General features: G+C 44.0%; 1 protein-coding gene across 1 annotated transcript in view; it reads left to right on the top strand.

Moving 5' to 3' along the window:
• Positions 1 to 4,607: 4,607 nt before the first annotated feature.
• Positions 4,608 to 14,469, top strand: part of fam110d (family with sequence similarity 110 member D) — a 44,258-nt gene continuing 34,396 nt past the window's right edge. Inside the window, exon 1 of the mRNA XM_060847393.1 lies at positions 4,608 to 4,730. The gene's annotated coding sequence lies outside the window, so the exon portion shown is untranslated. The remainder of the gene's footprint in view (positions 4,731 to 14,469) is intronic.

The raw sequence follows: 14,469 nt of genomic DNA, 5'->3' as shown, positions 1-14,469 counted from the left end.
CTCATATTTCCTCCACATCAGGCCACTTGAGCAGCCTCGATTTTAATCACTCACCATTGGCCATCATGCCTTCAGCTGCTTAAATCCTAAACTCTGGGTTTCCTTGTAAAACACTGACTATCTTTAACTCACAACTTAAAATAACCCTCTTGATTTGCCTTCATTTCACCAATCCTAATGAAGTGGCTTGGCTTCTTTTGGTTTGAAAACAATCCTATGACACATCTCAGGATATGTTTTACTCTGTTAAGAGCAAATGCAAGTTATTAATGTCAGTTGCTTGATGCCAACACATGGGTATGAAGGGACCAGTTCCTGAGATCCTGACTCTGAACCAACTTTGCATAGCACAGTTAATGTGCATGTTATATTGGGCACCATGAGTTGCAAGATTGGACCAACTGAATGGTAGCACTGTATTCAACACTGTTGAAGTTTGAAGTGCAAATGTTCATAGATTTCATCAAAGGGTTTTTCATGAAATCGAACATTCTAAGCTGAAATATGAGGAGATCCTTCAGTAGTGAGCAAAATCTTCATAAGGCCTATGAAGTGTATAATTTAGAATAATTGCGAGTGTGAGGGTGAGCTGGTACAAGTGAAAAGAGAGAAAACAAGTGAGACAGTGAGGGCAAAGAGAAGTAGTAAAGTACATGTAGAGACAAAAATAAATTCACACTCGAATAAAAGGCATGGTAACAAAGTATTTCTTTCTCTGCCATCCCTCCAAACTCAGTTTTACATTCAGTGAGTTAGCAAATGTACCTTGCACTGTCTTATTCTGTTGTAATCTGCTCACTTTTTACTGAGAATTAAAATAACATTCGTTCCTTCAGCGTTTGTTCCTTTAGTCTAGCTTTTCTCTAAATGAATCTTTTATGTATATCTGTTGTCCCACAGAAGTCATATTGCTAAGTGTGGAAAGAACAGTAAGAGTTAATAAAAAGAGAATAACAGCCATCTTTTCATAATAAGGAGAGGAAAAAGTGAGGTCTGCAGATGCTGGAGATCAGAGCTGAAAATGTGTTGCTGGAAAAGCGCAGCAGGTCAGGCAGCATCTAAGGAACAGGAAATTTGACGTTTCGGGCATAAGCCCTTCATCCTGACTTTGGTAAGAACCTCTCCATCAAAGCTGAGGTAATCTGCCCAACACTATAAAACGAGAGCAACTTCCAACATTAATTAGCCCGAATTGACCTGAGTAAGAGCCTAGTTAGATGACATTCTCAAAGGCTGCTCATGAATGATGGTCTAAAAGGAGAGGCAATGTTAAGAGTTAACTACTGTAAGCTCCAAACCACCCAAGAGTCACTGTAGTCCCGGAAGGCTGCTCTCTCAGTAGAAAGACAACTAGCTTAACCTGAAGGTCAGCGCGCCTCAGGCACAGGGCAAAGTTGAGAAGCTGGGACTTTCATGGTAACCTCAGCCAGTGCTGGAATTGAGCCTGTGCTGTTGGTGTTATTCTACAATGCAAGCCAGTTAAGGGAGCTAACTGACCCCAAGAGGTATTGCCATGGGAGATGCACTAACTGGGAATAACCACCATCTAAGGCCACAAAAGTTGAATTCTTTTACACTTTCTGTAATATCCAATTTATTCTCAGGTTGTATACCCAATTTGGAATTCATATTATGGATATTAAGGATATTGCAACTGTGTTGAGGTATCCTAGAATGAACATTCTGTATGGAGAAAATTTGAACTGCATTGCACTTCTAATTTTCAATTTAAAATGTCTGTAATATACTTTAACAAATTTGAAGAAATATATTTTTGGAAAAAAGAGGCCACCAGCCAAGACCTTTTTAATCATAGCATGTGCAGAGACTGGAAACTGCAAAACCTCTAGGGCTCACTATGTGGACATGTAACAAATCTTGTAAGTATTGAGTATATTTGTAAATGTAGTTAGTAACATAATACATTGAAAGAAGCTAATTTGGTTTTCACCTTATCTAATGTCAAATTTGAATTGTCATGTAATGGCCTTTTCAAAGTTAAGTATATTTTTGAAAAAAAAGCATTGATTTAGTTTTCATTCTGGTGCCTGCCCTTTCAGGTAATCCCATGATGCTCTCAGACAATCCAATCACAATACTTCCCAGCAGGGTTACAGCATTCTCCCCAGTGCCCAAGTCAATATTTATCCTGTAATGAACATGGCTAAAACAAATTGTCTGGTCATCTTCATAGTGCTGTGTTTACGAATCTACTGTGTGCAGATTGGCTGCTACAGTTCTTACATTGCAACAGCTAGAACACTGCATTGATTGTAGAGTGCTTGGGACAGGCTGAGGTTATGAAAAATACTAAGTAAATGCTAGTCTTCCTGTCATCTTTCTTTTAAAATTCTTGCTTGTTTATGTTTAGCAAAAGGTTCCCAAGTTCACATCACGCAGTTGAAGGCCAGTGGCCTGTAACTGGAAGATTGAGTACTTGGGTCTTAAATACAAAATACTAACTGTTATTCCTTGCAGCATCCTGGCCACCATTGTACATCAAAAGATGACTCCAGTTGTCACTGGATTTACTCCATAAAATCAAACAGATAAGGAGACCGTTCAGTCCATTGTGCCTGTGACAGCTCTCTGAATGAGCTATTCAGTTTATCCCATTCCCTCTGTGCTTTCCCCATGGGCATGCAACTGTTTACTGTTCAGGTATTTATCCAATTCCCTTCTAAAGTTTAATATTGAATCTGCTTCAAGCAATGCATTCCAGATCACAATAACACCAACTTACATTTGGTTAGTACCTTTAACATCCTTTCAAAGGATGTTGCAAAAGTTGAACATCAAGCCACATAAGGTGATGTTGGCCAATTAATCAAAAGCTTGAATCTAGGGTTGGGCTGGGAGCAGGCAGGGGTGCATCTTAAAAGGTGGAAAGAAAGAGGCAGAGATTCCAGATGTCAGGGCATCAGCAGATGGAAACAAAGTCACAATTGGTGAAACGATGAAAATTTGAGGTTCACAAAAGACCAGATCCAAAAGAGTGCTGAAATGCCAAGGAGTTATACATTTTTTTGTCAATTACCTTAAACCAATGTCCTCTGATTACTGAACCTCCTACCTGTGGAAAGTTTCCCGTTTTTTTCTGTATCAAAACGTTGTCATGATTTTGAAAGTCTCAATTGAACCAGTCGTTAATCTTACCCGCTTTAAAATAAATTAATCCCATCATCTCCAGTGGTTCCATGTAACCCTGCTCCCATTCTCTTTATTTCTCCTCTGCATGTAATTCCGGACTCTCAATATCAATTTTACATCCAAACTGTGGCTAAGTCCTGTTCAGGGATGAGTAGATGTTTGAGGTTACATAAGCAGTGTCACTCATGTCTCACTGCAATTTCATATCAACATCTGACAGCATTGAAAACCTTAACACATCATTTAAATGTGAATATATGTTCGCTATCCAGATCTCAGTTTACAGTATCTCAATTGATAGTAACCAAACGTACCTTGCCTCCCTCTATCAGCAGAAATTCAAACATGTCTTACTAAATTCAGCCAACAGGAGGAGTGAAAGACACATTCTGAGTTCAGTCAAGCTGGGATTGAAGTATCTTTCTCCAACATTGAAATATTAACTACTTCTTAAAAAGAGAGAATGTGAATTTCTGTTGTGGATTTCATGATCTCAGGACACCCCGATAAATCCACCAGTGAAGCACTTTTTTGAATTGTTGTAGCATTGGAAACAGCAGCCAATTTGGTCACAGTAAAATTCCCAAGAGAGTAATGTGATTGTGACCAGATATTCTGTTTTAGTGATGTTGAATGAGGGATTAAATATTGGTTCAAATACCAGTCACTTTTTAATACAAAGAGTCATAGAGATGTGCAGCATGGAAACAGACCCTTCAGTCCAACCCGTCCATGCTGACCAGATATCCCAACCCAATCTAGTCCCACCAGCCAGCACCCAGCCCATAACGCTCCAAACCTTCCCTATTCATATACCCATCCAAATGCCCCTTAAATGTTGCAATTGTACCAGCCTCCACCACTTCCTCTGGCAGCTCATTCCATACACGTACCACCCTCTGTGTGAAAAAGTTGCCCCTTAGGTTCTTTTTATATCTTTCCCCTCTCACCCTAAACCTATGCCCTCTAGTTCTGGACTTCATACTATGACCCTCACCTCTGCACCTCCCACCACAGATCACCTGAAAGGTCAATGCTTGCAGAGACCGGGTCTTGCCAATGAAAAATCAAATAGAATCCTTTTTACGCCTTAATTGAATAATTCTGCCATGTCCAAAAATGTTTCTAAACAAATGAGAAATAAAATAAACACAAATGTTTTAGCATCCCTACGATTTTTCTCCTTGTGTTTTAAATCTTGGAGATTACTTTGTAACACATGGAACCTCCAGGGCAGTCTTGGGAAGTTGTCAACACTAATACCTTGAGGAGGTATCCACTGGTCACAGAATTGGGAATGTAATCTTCAAGCCATTTTTCTCCAGCTGTGGCATCTTATTCTTAGCCACCCCTCTGAAGAACTCGTAAGTGGAGCATTCCTGTTTGGAGTGGGTGGTGGTGGTAGGCGGGGAAGGAAGGGTGAAGCTGGTGGTTTAGTCTTAATTCTGCAATGACACCGTCAGCAGTGCTTGTCTCTGGAACATATCCTACGTGAGTTAATACAATGTTGACCAGACAGAGGACATGCCTTCCACTGGAAATTTCCGACCATTGTCACAGTCACAGCCTGCTTTGCATTGGTCAGTATGTCTTTTGTTTACAAATTACCAATAACTTAACAGTAATTTGGGGCTTGAGTGTTTGCATTTAGTTATAAGTCTGTTGACTTAACCAGCTCCCTCAGCATAAATGCTGCTTTTCAGGTGACTGTTCTTTTATGATGTCGTGTATGTAGTATAGCTATTGTATTAAACAGTCTAAGTGCTTTACCATATGTTTGGGTATATCCACAATAAATGCATCCGCTTCCTGTAGGCAGCCACTGTTTAACTTTACACTGCTGGTTCACAGGTTTCTCAGACATTAAGACAAAGCAGCAGTTAAATAAATATTTAATTGTGTAACTTTAATTTAGACAGGATCCTATCTTATTGATTTTTCAGGGATAGTTCTTCATTTGAGAAGGTGTTATTTTCTGATTATTCCACCTGGAATTAATGTCGCGGGATTTTCCAAATGGATTTACAGCCGGGGATACTTTCAGAAATGTAGTCACTGTTATAATACAGGAAACACAGCAGCTCCCAGTTCCAGACACCAGTCTGATTATAACCAGATAGCCAGTTGAGTTGTTGTTGGTTAAAGTCTAAATATTGGCTGGCAAGGTGGCTCAGTGGTTAGCACTGTTACCTCACAACACCAGAGATCTGGGTTTAATTCCACTCTTGGGCAACTGTCTGTGTGGAGTTTGAACATTCTCATCCTATCTGTGTGAGTTTCTTCCTACAGTCCCAAGATGTACTGGTTAGGTGGATTGGTCATGCTAAATTGTCCATAATGTCTAGGGATATGTAGGTTAGGTGGATTAGCCATGGGTAATGTAGGGTGACAGTGATGGAGTAGGTCTGGATGCTCTTCAGCAGGTCATTGTGGACCTGATAGGCTGAATGGCCTGCTTCCACATTGTATGAATTCTATTGGACAGGATAGAACTGTGGAAGGTTTTTCTGCTCTTTAATGTATTACCGTGGGATCTTTTACATCTGACAGAACAGTTGCGGCTTGGTTTATGTCTCATCCAAAGGACAGAGCCTCTGATAATGCAGTACTCCCTGTGTGTGCTGCCCTGCCAAGTGTCAACCTGGATTATGTGCTCAATGCTTTAAAGTGTTATTTCTCAGCAGAGAGAGTGCTTACCACCCATTGAGCCATGGCTGAACATATGTTGCTAGGGATTTGTCCCTTTGCTCATGGAGGGTCTTTAGCTAAGAATTCATAGATACCATCTGGTGCCTCATATAACTGACTGTGTGGGCCTACGCAGAGTACAGCCTGGTGCTTTCAGATGCAGGGACCTTGTCTCATTTTTTAAAATCTCTCACTGGTCAATCTATATGCAGCACCACTTGGGAGGATTAGAATATAGAACAAAACAGCGCAGTACAGGCCCTTTGGCCCTTGATCTTGCACCGCCCTGTGAAACCAATCTGAAGCCCATCTAACCTACACTATTCCATTCTCATCCAAATGCTTATCCAATAATCTTTAAATGCCCATAAAGTTGGTGTGTCTACAATTTTTGCAGGCAGCTGAAAAATGTTTTGCTGGAAAAGCGCAGCAGGTCAGGCAGCATCCAAGGAGCAGGAGAATCGACGTTTTGGGCATAAGCCCTTCTTCATAAGCCCTGATTCCTGAAGAAGGGCTTATGCCCGAAACATCAATTCTCCTGCTCCTTGGATGCTGCCTGACCTGCTGTGCTTTTCCAGCAACACATTTTTCAGCTCTGATCTCCAGCATCTGCAGTCCTCACTTTCTCCTAATTTTTGCAGGCACTGTGTTCCACACTCCTACTACACTCTGAATACAGAAACTACCTCTGACATCTGTCCTATATCTATCACTCCTCAATTTGAAGCTATGCCCCATGCTATCCATCATCATTCCTCAGAAAAAGGCTCTCACTGTCCACCTGATCTAACCTGGGTAGGTGACTTTGAACTAATGATTCCCAAGGCTCCAAGCCACTGGCATACCTGACCGAAATGGAGCAGAAGGGACTTGAATCCAGACCTTCAGGGCCTTAGGTAGAGACACTAATACTGCACCATGAGATCTCAACCCTGGCTTTCACTGTTTCATATTTTGGTCTGATCTAGATATTTTTAAACAACCTGTTCAGATGTGTTATTACACATCTCTGGAGTAGGTGAGATTTGAACCTGGCTCAGAGATAGAGACATAAATACCGTACCACAAGAGCTGAACCTTAGCTTTCATTGTCTTATACCTTAGTCTGTTCAAACCTAATGACAGAAATTGATTGCTATGATTGGTCAATGACTGAATTAAAGTAGTCACCAGGTGACTGGCAACCAGGATGGCTAATGATTAAAAATGTGGAAACAGGCCCTTCGGCCCAACAAGCCCACCTAAAGCTATTTCCTTCTGACTAATATACCTAACACTATGGGCAGTTTAGTCTGGCCAATTCACCCGACCTGCACATCTTTAGACTGTGGGAGGAAACCCACGCAGACATGGGGAGAACATGCAAACTCCATACAGACAGCTGCTCAAGGCTGGAATCAAACCTGAGTTCCTGCTGCTGTGAGGCAGCACTGCTAACCACTGAGCCACTGTGCCACTCCCAGTTAGGTAGATTCGATAGATGTGCCAGGTCTTTCTGATTTAATCCTATTTTCTTCCTAATATCTATTAACAATCCACTCCTGCAGTCAGGGAATTAGTCAAGGGCATCCAGTTTTGTGTTGTTAGTCATGCATGGAGCATGTTTTGTACAGTGTGGAGACTTTCCATTAGAAACTCTAACTTGTAAAAGAGTAACAACAAATGGAGAACTGGTTAAAGCAAATTCAAACTAGTTTTAAGCTTTTTAATCTTTGTTTCAGACTGTCCTCTGAGAGTAATATGAATTTTAACCCTCATAGATCGCTGCTATTCTCCAACTCTGGCCTTCCATACATTCCTGATTTTCACCGTTTCACCACTGGCGACTGTTCCTCCTGCTGTCTGAGCCCTGAGCTCCAGAACTCCACCTATGCCCCACCCAACAACCTCCCTGCCTCTCCATCCGCCTTTCAGACAGGCCCGAAAACCTAGCCCTTTGACTGATCCGAGAACATTGTTCGCATTGGTTTGTGTCAAATTGTATTTGCTAATAGTCAAGAGTGTGGTGCTGGAAAAGCACAGCAGGTCAGGCAGCATCCGAGGAGCAGGAGAATCGACGTTTCGGGCATAAGCCCTTCATCAGGATTCCTGATGCCCGAAATGTCGATTCTCCTGCTCCTCGGATTCTGCCTGACCTGCTGTGCTATTCCAGCACCACAATCTCAACTCTGATCTCCACCGTCTGCAGACCTCACTTTCTCCCGGTTTTTTTCCGAAACACATTAGGATACGAGGCCAAGGCCTGAGTTGGATGAGTGCTGAGACCTTGAAGATTATTGGACGAGGTGGGATTTGCCAAGTTGGGTGGGAATTTTAAAATTGAAACATAACCAGATGAGACGTCAATGCATGTCAGTAAACGAGTTTGCTGTGAACTTGGATGGAAGATTGAATTCATACATTCCCAGTTTTGACCACAGCCTTGTGTGTGAAATTCTGCTGTGTTGCTGTTTCTTAAAATTGTAATTTAAAAATTAAACATACAAACCTTTCCATGTTTCAGTGGGAAGGGGATAGGAGAGGAAAAGAAGGTCTATGGCCAGGAATTCTCAAAGTTCACCGGCAATGATCACTTCCACACCCTCCCCTGTCCCACAATTACTGTCCCTATTGGGTTACTTGTTCCATGGCAGGAGTACTTACTGCACGAGGCAGTTCCTCCCACAAAGTGCCTTGGAGACTGGTGTGGGGTGAAAAGCCCCTCTGATGGCGTGGCTGTCCTGAAGCCATTTGAGCATTCAGCATCGGCAATACATCCAACTTCTCTACTACTGGGTCAAAGCTGGTAAATGCATGGGAACACCACCACCTCCCAGTTCCCTCCAAATCACACACTATCCTGACTTTCAACTATAATGCCATTATTTTATCACCAGTCGTTGATAATCGTGAACCTCAGTTCCTAACTGTGCTGTGGGTGTGCTGATACTGCACAGACTGCACTGTGGGTGTGCCGACACTACACAGACTGCGCTGTGGGTATGTTGACACTAAACCGGCTGCACCATGAGTGTGCCAACACTACACAGACAGCACCGTGGGTGTGCTGACACTACACAGGCTGCAATGTGGGTGTGTCGACACTCCACAGGCTGCACAGTGGGTGTGCTGACAGGACACAGACTGCGCTGTGTGTGTGTGCCTACACTACACAGGCTGTGCGTGGGTGTGCCTGCACTACACAGGCTGCACTGTGGATGTGCCGACACGACACAGGCTGCGCTGTGGGTGTGCCTACACAACACGGGCTGTGCCGATACCGCACAGACTGCGCTGTGGGTGTGCCGACACTACTCAGACTGTGCCAAGGGTGTGCCGACACTACACAGACCGTGCTGTGGGTGTGCCGACACTACACAGACTGCGCTGTGGGTGTGCCCACAATACACAGGCTCTACTGTGGGTGTGCCGACACAACACAGGCTGCGCTGTGGGTGTGCCTACACTACACAGGCTGAGCTGTGGGTATGCTGACACTATACAAACTGTGCCGTGGATGTGCCGACACTACACAGACTGCGCTGTCGGTGTGCCAACCCTACATAGACCGCGCTGTGGGTGTGCCGACATGGCACAGACTGTGCTGTGGGTGTACCGAAACGGCACAGGCTGCGCCATGGGTGTGCCTACACTATACAGACGGTGTCGCGGCTGTGCCTACATGACACAGTCTGCGCTATGCGTGTACCGACACTACACAGACTGCGCCTTGGGTGTGCCTACACTACACAGACTGCGCCGTGGGTGTGCCCACAATACACAAGCTGCGCTGTGGGTGTGCCGACACTACACAGGCTGTGCTGTGGGTGTGCCTACACTACATGGGCTGTGCCGATACTGCAAAGACTGCGCCGTGGGTGCGCCGACACTACACACACCGTGCTGTGGGTGTGCCGACATGGCACAGGCAGTGCTGTGGGTGTGCCAAAATGGTACAGGCTGCGTCATGGGTGTGCCTACACTAGACTGCACCACGGCTGTGCTTACATGACACAGGCTGTGCTGTGGGTGTGCCGACACTACACGGGTTGCGCTGTGTGTGTGCCGGCACTACATGGGTTGTGCTGTGCGTGTGCTAACACTACACAGATTACGCCATGGATGTGCCTACACTACACAGACTGTGCTGTGGACGTGCCTACACTACATGGCCTGCGCCGCAGGTATACCAACACAACACAGGTTGCGCTGTGCATGTGTCGACACTACACTGACTGCTCTTTGCGTGTGCCGACACTACACAGACTTCATTATGGGTGTCCCTACACTACTCGGCCTGTGCCGCAGGTGTGCCTACACTACACAGGTTGCGCTGTGCGTGTGCCGACACTACAGAGACTGCTCTGTGGGTGTGCCGACACTACACAGACTGCTATGTGGGTGTGCCAACACTACACAGTCTGCGCTGTGTGTGTGCCGGCACTACACAGGCTGTGCTGTGGGTGTGCCGACACGGCACAAGCTGTGCTGTGGGTGCGCCGACACAGCACAAGCTGTGCTGTGGGTCTGCCAACATGACACAGACTGCGCTCTGGGCATGCCCACACTATACAGGTCACACCACCGCTATACCGACAAGGCACAGGCTGTGCTGTGGGTGTGCCGACACTACTCAGACTGCACTGTGGGTGTGCCGACACTACACAGGCTGCGCCGTGGGTGTGTCCACACTACACAGGCTGCATTGTCGGTGTGCCCACACTACACAGGAGGCGCTATGAGTGTGCCTACACTACACAGGCTGCGCTGTGGGTGTGCCCATAATACACAGGCTGCGCTGTAGGTGTGCCCACAATACACAGACTGCCCTGTGGGTGTGCCCACACTACACAGACTGCCCTGTGGGAGTGCCGACACAACATAAGCTGCAACGATTCTGTGAATGCAGCTCATAACATCTTATTATTTACTGTTGGGCGACAAATACTGTTTGCAGTGATACCCACCTCAGGGAACGCAAAGAAAAGAATGAACTGTCATTTGCAATAAGTTGCTAGTTATTATTCACTTCTTTTACACTTGGCAGTGTATTTGCATAAAAGCTTTTAATCTCTAACAAATTCCAGTTCTGATAAAGGTTGTCGACCAAGGATTAACCCTTGTTTCACCCTCCACAGCTGTTAGCTGGCCCCTGTTTTAATTCATTCTAGAGCTGGGGATGTGACTGGTCTACCCATCCCTACTTGTCCTTGGGAAGGTGATGATGAGCTGCCTTCCTGAACCACTACATTGTGTGCACTGAAGGTGCTCTTACTGTATAGGTAGGGAGTGTCTAGATCTGTGTTTTTTATTTCAGATTCTCTGCATGGCAGCATTGTACCTGGTATTTTCTGGAAGTATAAACTTAGATAAATGAGCCATTGGATTCTGATAATTGTTTCTTATTTGTTAATTACATCTTGTTAATGTTAACAAGATCAGTTTCTTTTCAGAGAAAAGGGAAGTTCATTCCTGTCCTAATTAAACTTTGGAAAATTACCTCAAGTGCACAGCACAAAAGCAGGCCATTCAATCCAAATGACCTTTGACATTAATAACTGTACTTCAACGAGCCACCCACAACTACATCCATCAGCAATTCTTTCCCCTTCATGTATTTCGCTGGCTCCCCCTAAGTGCCTCTATACTATTAACATCTGGTAGCAGGTCGAGATTCAAACCAGTTTCTGGCTAAAAGGGTTTTTCCTCAAATTCGTTTTGGATTTCTTGGTGACAATTTTATATCTATGCCCCCTTGTTCTGGACTCATTCACAAGGAAAAGCATATAGAGTCATAGAGATGTACAACATGGAAACAGACCCTTCGGTCCAACCTGTCCATGTCGACCAGATATCCCAACCCAATCTAGTCCCGCCTGCCAGCACCCGGCCCGTATCCCTCCAAACCCTTCCTATTCATATATCCATCCAAATGCCTCTTAAATGTTGCAATTGTACCAGCCTCCACCACATCCTCTGGCAGCTCATTCCATACAAGTACCACCCTCTGCGTGAAAAAGTTGCCCCTTAGGTCTCTTTTATATCTTTTCCCTCTCACCCTAAACCTATGCCCTCTAGTTCTGGACTCCCCAACCCCAGGGAAAAGACTTTGCTATATTTTTCCTATCCATGCCCCTCATAATTTTGTAAACCTCTGTAAGGTCACTCCTCAGCCTCCAACGCTCCAGGGAAAACAGCCCCAGACTGTTCAGCCTCTCCCTGTAGGTCAGATCCTCCAACCCTGGCAACATCCAGGCCCATCATCATTTGTGGAGTTCTCGAAGAGATTATCCACCTGGGCCAGGAGCCTTTCCACTTAGCTGAAGCAAGTTTGTATAGTAGCTTTTAGAATGTGGATGTCCAGAACATTTTTTCCCTCTCTTTCACTTTCTCTTTCATTCTCATATGCTCTCTTGCTCTTGCACACATTCCTGCACCCTTCCACTGTCTTGTTCTCATTCTCTTTCATGTTTTCTCTCTCTGTCTTTCTCTCTCTCTCTCTGCTCCCCCCCACCACCACCACCATTTCACTCTGGCTCACAGTTCCATGCTTTTTTGCCCTCTCTTCGTCTTTCTCTCTCATACTCTTTCATAAAACTCTTACATCATGCAGACACAGCTTTTGGGAGAGATACAACATGTTTACATATATCCTGCTATTCTTTACCATTAGCTCATCCTATCTGTTCCAAACATTGACCGGCCTGGAGTGAACTTTTCTAGCATTTAGGTCTCTGTAGAATTCTTGAAAGTTCTTTCCCTTCCAGCATTACCTGTAAGACAATTCTGGGAGAAAGTGAGGACTGCAGCCACTGGAGATCAGAGTCATCACACTTTTGACTCTGGAAGACAATTCTGTCAATTCTTATTCTTTCTTTTGCACTCTGCCTCTCCCCGGTGCAGGATCCAATCAGCCATCTTTGTTTCTTATCATTGCACTTTCCTGACTATCTAATGAAATCCAGATGTCCGTGGGAAGCTGTCTGACTGAACTGACATTCGTCAGTGCTGAGAAGCTCCAAGGTTTTGCAGTTCCTTTCAGATTGTGTGTAATTGCTACCCAGTGCAACGAGCTATCTTGACTTGAATATTTCTTCCATTTTCATTGTTAACTTCTTTCCAATTGCTTCAATTAACCAAACAGTTCTCTTTCCACTTCAAATATCTTTTGCAACTAATATTCAAGGAATAAGAAAAATGTATTTTTAAAATGCATTGATAATATTTTCCTTAGGTGCTGTTTGCAATAATGTCCAGTAAAATTGAACTGAATTCCTGGAGGCTCCAGGCCCACCTTGGAATGTTGATAAGAGACCTGTCAATTTTTTTCATAGTTATTTTATAATTGCTAACCCCTATAATTGCTAATCTGAGCTACAGATCGTTCTGCTATAATGTGAGTTTTGTCAGCACAAATTGGCTATAATGTGATTGACAAATGGTGGATGTTGTTTGGATAATGTAAACTTTCTACTGAATGGTTATAGCAATTTTCTAAAGTAGTTTTCCATTGCATCATTTTCTATAACGCGAGGTTGCAGAAGAATAACTGTCGCGTTATAGCAAAACAACTTGTACATGGGGCTCCAGATAGATACAATCGCCATCATGAGGAATAACATTACTTGATCTTAATGTTTTATCCCAGAGCTGTCCATTACTACTGGGATCTTTTGAGTGAAGGTTGCAGAACTGCAGAGGCCAACATAGAGAGTGTAAGTTTTGGAGAGGAGACACAGTGAATCCAGAGTTGCCAGCTCTAGAGTTACAATCTAATGTCTGCTGCTGACCAGACAGACATCAAAAGAGTTTGCCCATGCACTGTCAGCCCTTATTGCATTGGTATTGGATATATCTTTGTAAAGATTGAGTTAAACTGTTTCCCTACCAACTCCATCCCTCTCACCTGGGCGTTGCCTGAGCCTCAAGCAGATCATTCACAAATCTGGTGTTCTGCTTGACTCTGCACTGATGCTGACCTCTTTGTCTCTCCATCATCAAGATTGTTCACTTCCACCTTTGTAATGTCTCAGTCCTGCCTCAGTTCATTAGCTGCTGAAAGCTTTAGTTATGCCATGTTGTAACTGGACTCCACTATTCCAATGCTGTCCATTTTACATTATACCTAAACTTGAACTCGTAACTTATCACACTCTTGTTCCTCCATAGCCCTGCAACTTTCTGCAACTCTACTGTTCTTTGAGATCACTGCACTCTGGTCTCCTGACAATCTCTAACTTTCTTAATGTACCTAGGTTCAGGAATGAGCTCTCTATCCCTCTCTCCTCCTTAGAAATACTTCTTCACACTTAGATGTTTGCAAAAGCTTTTGACCATAATCCCTCTTTAAGCAGTAGGATATGACTGAATGGGTGATACAAGATGCATCAATAGACAATAGGTGCAGGAGTAGGCCATTCTGCCCTTCGATAGTAACTATCAATAAAGGAATTGGTTCAATACAGTTGCTGGGCTACAGTGATGAGTTGCAGGTAGATAGGATAGTGAAGAAGGCGTTTGGTATGCTTTATTTTATTGGTCAGAGTATTGAGTACAGGAGTTGGGATGTCATGTTGCAGCTGTACAGGACATTGATTAGGCCACTTTTGGAATATTGTGTGCAATTCTGGTCTCCTTCCTATTGGAAAGATG

The sequence above is a fragment of the Hemiscyllium ocellatum genome, chromosome 30, assembly GCF_020745735.1.
Source record: "Hemiscyllium ocellatum isolate sHemOce1 chromosome 30, sHemOce1.pat.X.cur, whole genome shotgun sequence".
NCBI lineage: Eukaryota > Metazoa > Chordata > Chondrichthyes > Orectolobiformes > Hemiscylliidae > Hemiscyllium > Hemiscyllium ocellatum.
Note: the sequence above shows the minus strand (reverse complement) of the source record. Positions and strands in the feature narration are given on the sequence as shown.